Below are 6,926 nucleotides of genomic sequence, written 5' to 3' on the forward strand. Positions count from 1 at the left end.
TCTAAAAGTACGCTTCCCAGACCTGGAATGGAACCCGGACAGTCGTGGTGAAAACGCCGAATCCTAACCACTAGGGAAAGCTAAACAGTTCTCTAGGTGAGGTTTGAACTGATAACCTCGACATTTCACACCAAACTACTGTTATATAAGTGTCACGCCCTAACCGATTGCGTCACTAGAAACAGGCTAACAGTTTCGTTTAACAAAAGGTCAAAGGGGTGTTGGTAATGATGCCGTTTCAACACACCATCCTGCTCTGATGCAATGTTCCAGTGAAGCCCAAAGCAAACTACGGGAACAGCACCGCATCTTCCGTTTAGGCACTTTACATCCTTCCGGACTTCACATTGAGTTCAAGAACTTCAGGCCATGAACTCTGTTCTCCATCCTTACCCTTTCTTTACCCCCTTTGCTCAATATTCATTTTTATTTTAACAATTGTATTTATTTATTTTTTCCACTTGTTTTTATCATTCTTTTTTAAAAATTCATTTTCATTTTATTCATTGTTTTATTCCCACCAATTAGCCTTTTTTCGATATTTTCTCCCCCAACCGTCACCCGCCCCGCACTCTCCCCCGCTTCCCCCCACCCACCCCCCCTCCCCACCTCCCAAAGCCCATCTGTCACTTGCTCATGTTGTTTTTTCCAGAGTGCTAACCCCGGTGCGGCTATTATCACATTGTGCTTTCTACCCTTAATGTTCCCATTAGCAACTCATCTGGCCAGTGCCACCGCCATCAATACCGCTGTGACCTTTTGTTTATCTCATCTTTGGCAATGTCTCCTTTACCCCAACCTATCGCTGGCCTTCTATCCAGCTTCACCTGGCCCAACCCTCTTAAACATCATATTTTTCACCACATTTTTACTTCTCTTAGCTCTGCGGAAGAGCCATAAAGACTCGAAACGTTAACTTTATCTTTCTCTCCACAGATGCTGTCAGACCGAATGAGGTTTTCCAGCTTTTTTTGTTTTTGTTTTGGATTTGTAATTACCTCCAGGCAAAGTGATCGATGGCCTTCATTCTTTTTCTACATTGCTGAGTTGCAGGGCCCAATAAAGCCAGGGTGTGACCATGTCCGCTTCCACAAGGTGGCATGCTGTTGCTTCTGCACATCTTCAGCTTGCAGTTATATCTGGAGGAGGAAAGTCGATAAGTGGAGAGGACAAACAATTTGGCTTCATCAGCCTCTGAGCTCTTTATTATGGAACCCATAGCCTGCTTGTAAAACACTGTAACTGCAAGTCCATTCCGCACCACCAACCAACGTGCGGTTATTCTGAGCCAAGGTTTTCTAAGCTCCTCATCTGCTTCCAATGTTTTGGTACTTTACTTAACCTTCTGTCCCCAGTTCAAAGTTCCGCCCTCCCTCCACCTTCCAATTTCATTCTGATACCCGTCACAACTGCTTCCAACTTCATACAGATACGCCTTGTCCCTCTCTCCAATTTCACTCTGATGCAACTCCCTCCCCCTTCCATTTTCATACTGACACTTATTGCCCCTTCCACCAGTTTCATCCAGGCGTGCCTTCCCCTTCCCTCCTTATCACACTGATACTTTGCTGCTGTCACGATAGGTTCTGTCCCTTCAATGCCACATCCATTTCTTGCCTCCTTGATGCGCTTCAATTGACTAAATGCCCTGGGTGGTGAAGTAGAACTGGGATTTGTCACCACAAGTATGACATCTAATGCTGTATTTTCAGACGATGTTGCCAAGGCGACGCATGTAGCTCAGAAATGGGAGGGGGCGGGGGGAGGATAGATCCTTATGGGACACTGGAGTCAAAGGTACAGGAATAGGTGAAGCATCGCAGGTTATTCTCTGGCTAAAGTTAAAGAGGTGACAATGTAACCTGGCAAGTTCAGCTCCCATACACCCCGCCCCACCGCGCCCGCCCCCAACAGCCTGGTCCCCCTCCCAGATCGATGGTTGAAAGCCATGTGAGGGGGATGGTGTGGCTGACCATGACACAGATGGCAAACAGGTTGGAAAAGAGGAGGGGGTAATTAATTGTCTCACTGTCACATAGAATGTTATTTGTGAGTTTGACAGGGCCTGGAACCTGATTGAAGGGTTTCGACGATGGAGTTCCAGTAAAGATGGGCAAGCAATTTGGAGATGAAGACATGTTCAAGAGGTTTGGAGTGAAAAAGGAGGTTGGAGGTGCATATGCAAGTTTCAAGGATATTGAGGTAGATTTTGGTGATTTTGAGGAGCGAGGTGATTATACAAGCTTCAAAAGAGAGGGTATCATTTCCGAAAGGAAGACAGCCATCAGGTGGACCAGCAGAGGAGCTTCTGTGGTCAACATTTTTCTGTGAAACGTGTCAAGGGAGCAGGAGTTGAATCTCACGGACTGGATTAGGTTGGGGCGAGCATGAGATGAGATAGGACCTGTAAATAGCACAAGATCTGTAAGGACACACGCCAGAAGAAATGCTAACAATATATTGCATGAACATAGATGTACACAACTCCCAACACTGCTGTGCATGGAAATAGACCTGGGAGCCACAGCAGGGCACTCTGAGTACAAGGTCCTATACAACCCCAGCACTGTACTGCAATATATTTAATGGAATTGATAGGTTAGATACAGCGAAACCGTCATTTGAAATTTAAACAAGGCAGCTTGAACCTGATTGGTCAAGGCATTGCCCTGATGAATGAATAGGCGAATGTTATCTCTTATCTTGTTCAGCTGGAAGAGGAACAATGTTCGCATACATCCTTTCTGTAAGCAAAGAACAGGGCCTGTGAATTAATATATGTAGCTTCTGGTATACGCAAATGCATAAAATTCAAATTATGCTTGGCAGTTAATTTTCAGTCACCATCATTAGTGCATTCTCCATGGCAACGCTTCTAAAATCAGACTCCGCTTGCCAACCAATGAGCACTCTCTTTTCACACAATAGTAGTTGTTGTTTCCACTTAATTGGTGCTCTTGCCAAGTGTCCTGACGAGTTAAAGACGAAAAGCTTCGACGTCTCTCTTTTTTCAGTAATATTAATGGACAAAGTAAACTTGTTTTACTTCTGGCAAGCGAAGCTGGTCTGTTGTAGCAGGAAAGAGAACGGCTGGACAGCGCTATCAGGGACAGCACAGCCTGGTGCCAATATTCAAGAGCAAGGACACCTAAAAAGAGAGTATATATATTTTAAAACATTCGATCAACAGAAATTAAGATATTAGATGGAGCTGAGACACTAATAAATGGCTCAAATTAATCATTATTTATTTTGCCTTCATTGATAGCACTGGTGAAATGGCCAAAAAGTAAATGTCGCTTCACACGGTGTGATGCGCAAGTGGGTCCTCCAGCTTTTCCATTAGTGTCTTTGACTCAAATAACGTATATACTTCTGAATATGTAATATCCGGTGAAGCTCACCGTACGCTTTCGGAACAGCACTTTATCTATCGAATCGGCAGTTTGCAGTTGTTGCTTTTGACATCAGAGAGGGAGCAGACCATCCTGCAACCAAGTCTGGACCTGTAGGTACCCCTGAAAATAGGAAAGGGTTGCAGAAAGCGTAAACTGGATAGATGAGAACCTGGAACTAAATGTGATGTATTTCAGTTCATACATTTCTGCCCAGCTTAAAAGTAACGGCAATTGAACAGTTTTAACTGGTGCACTGCCAAACATTGTGGATACAAAAGCATATCGTTGACTAGTTTGCTTAGTAGCGTAAACGCCGAGAGTAGCAATCGCAGCCCAGAATTTGCTTAGAGGCACGGGTGGGGATCCAAACCGTGATCTTTGGTTTACGAGACCAATGCCTTCCCACTTGGCCACCGCGCTACCTCCGCAATTCGTTTATGATTCCACGAAATTACAGTGATCCATAAACGGATAACAGAGAGGCGGCCAGTTCGAAATAGGTGAAGAGGAGGGAAAGAAACCTGAATGATTTACTGAAGAAATGGATGGTGTTAAAAAGCAAAACGCGATGGTCAGGAGAGAGAATAGTAAATTACCGTTTTGCGACGACTTCGAATGTCATAGTTGTTAGCAAAGTACTGCGGATGCTGGAAATCTGAGACGAAATGAATGTCGGAGTGCAAGATTCAGACATGCTGAACATCCAAGGATAACAAGCGATGCTGAAGACAAATGTTGTGTCAGCCTTTATTGCAAGTAACTCGGAGTTTATGAAGAAGGAAGCCTTGTTGCAATTTCATTGGGCTTTGATAAGAACACAAATGAAGTTCACCGCAAGTGTAATCTTCCCTTGAGAAAGAAATACTTGCATCAGTGGTGGTGTAATGAAAGCTCCCTGGATTCACTCCCGGGATGACATGGCTGAACTACAAGGGGAGATTGAGTAAAAACAGCCTCTTCACTGGAGGTTAGAAGATGAAAGATGATCGAGGGGGTGGGGTTGGGGGGGTGGGGGGCTGTTGGGTGGGTGGGGGTGGGGGGGGGGCGTTGGTGGGCGGCGGTGGCGTGGGAGGGGGGACTTTGCTCATTCTGAGATTTCTGAACCCTTGAAATCCTCTATCGCAGGGACCTCTGAGTGCACCGGATATTAACATGTTTAAAACCGAACTCGACGGAATTTTAGACCCTGAGGAGATGAACAGACATGGAAACAGTCCTGAGCTCCATCAGTCGTCGCAAACACGGAGCTCAAGGAGATGGAAATCATAAATTAAGCAGCGGGTTGATAATTAGATAAAATTCATCGTGGGAAAGTACGAAATGATGCATTTAGGCAGGACTAAAACTGAAAGACGTACACAACTAATGGGAAGTTTTTCAAAAGTTTAGATGAGACGCGAGGACTTGGTCTCCATATGTACAAAGTTCAGAATATGGTCAGAAAACCATTTCAGCTATTTAGACTTAGAAATGGAGAAACAAAGCCCAAACATTCCTTCCAAGTGAAACAGTGATTTATTTGAACAGCTTTCAATTTAACACGCTGCTCAAGGTGCAGACCGATGATTGTTTTGCTTCCGGTTGCTTCTCGTTTTCGTTTTCCGCGTCCCTTCAATGCTTATCACGCTGTCGATAGCCTGATGCAATGTCTGGTGGAGCAAACTCGAGGAACAACGCCTTTTCTTTAGATTCGGCACTCTACAGTCTTCTGCACTCAACATTCAGTTTTAAAAACTTTAGTATACAGCCCCTGTCACCATCTTGTTCCGTGTAATTTTTTTTTTGCTCCTCGTATTTGTTTTTTCTGTGTCGATATTGGCTGGCTCTTCTCTTTATCCCTTCATGTTGCATTCGGGTGGTGTGCCTTAACATCTCACGCCTCATTTTGAAGCAACTTTAATTCTTTACGATATGCACTGCCACTGTTTTTGGCTGTTGCCTCATTAAGTCTTCTGTTATTTAATCTGCCCTGGTTCCACCCAATCAAAGTCCTCCTCCTTTGTCCCCTCTGCCCTTCCACTGGCTTCAAATCTCTAAGGTTCCTGTCTTTCTTCAGTTCTGTCATAAGGCTATGGACATGAAATCTTAACCCTATGACTCCCCACAGACGCTGCTTTACTTGCTGAGTTTTTTCCATGACTTTTTTGTTCTTATTAGCCAAGAAATAGTGCCTCCCGGCCCAATAGAACGCAACATAGAGTTATAGATTCATACATGTCTACATCACAGAAAAAGGCCCTTTGGCCCTTTGAGTCTGCACCGGTCAAACAAGTACCTAACTATTCTAATCCCATTTTCCAGCAGCAGGCCCATAGCCTTGTACGCCATGGCATCAGAAGTGCACATCCAAATAGTTCTTCAATGCTCTGAGGTTATCTGCCTCTACCACCATCTCATGCATTGAATTCCAGATTCCCACCGCCCTCTGGGTGAAAGAAAATCTTCCTCAAACCTCCTCTAAACCCCCTGCCCCTTACCTTAAATCTATGCCCTCTGGTTATTCATCCCTCCACCAAGGGGAATAGTCCTTCTTGTCTATGCTATCTATGCCCCTCATAATTTTATGCACCTCAATCATGTCCTCTGCTCCAAGGAAAATAACCCCAGTCTATCCAATCTCTCCTCAAAACTAAAACTCTCCGTCCCAGGCAACCCCCTGGCAAATCTCCTCTGCACTCTCTCTGCTGCAGTCACATCCTTCCTATAATGTGGATTCCAGAGGTGCACGCAATACTGTAGCTGTGGCCTAACCAGTGTTTTATGCAGTTCTAGCATAACCTCCCTGCTGTTATATCCTATGCTTCGGCTAATAAAGACAGGTATCCCATGTGCCTTCTTATAGATTCCTTATCTATCTGTCCCGCTACCTTATGGGACCGGTGGACATGCACACCAATGTCCCTCTGATTTTTGGTACTTCCCAGAGGTCCTACCATTCATCGTCTATTCCCGTGCCTTGTTGTCCTGCACAAGTGCATCAAGTACTTATATGGATTAAATTCCATTTGCCACTGATCAACCCTTCTGACCAGCCCGTCTATATCCTCCTGTAATCTAAGGCTGACCTCCTCACTATTTACCTCACCACCAATTTTCACGTCATCCGCGAACTTACTGATCAACCCTCCTGCATTCAAGTCTAAATCATTTATTTATACCACAACACCAAGGGATCCAGCACTGATCCCTGTGGAACCCCACTGGACACAGGCATCCAGTCACAAAAACACCGCCTCGACCATCACCCGCTTCTGCCTGTTAATCAGCCAATTCTGGATCCAATTTTCCAAATCGCCTTGAATCTCATGGGCTCTTCCCTTCCTTATCGGCCTCCCATGCCGGGCCTCAACAAAAGACTTGCTGATGTCCAAGTAGAAGGCGCCAAATGCATTGCCCTTATGTACAGACCTGGTCGCTTCCTCGAAAAATTCAATCAAATTGATCAGACATGACCTCCCCTTAACAAAATCATGCTGACTGTCCTTGATTAATCCCTGCCTCGGCAAGTGTAGATTAATGCTGTCCCCC

The sequence above is a fragment of the Cetorhinus maximus genome, chromosome 21, assembly GCF_964194155.1.
Source record: "Cetorhinus maximus chromosome 21, sCetMax3.hap1.1, whole genome shotgun sequence".
Lineage (NCBI taxonomy): Eukaryota > Metazoa > Chordata > Chondrichthyes > Lamniformes > Cetorhinidae > Cetorhinus > Cetorhinus maximus.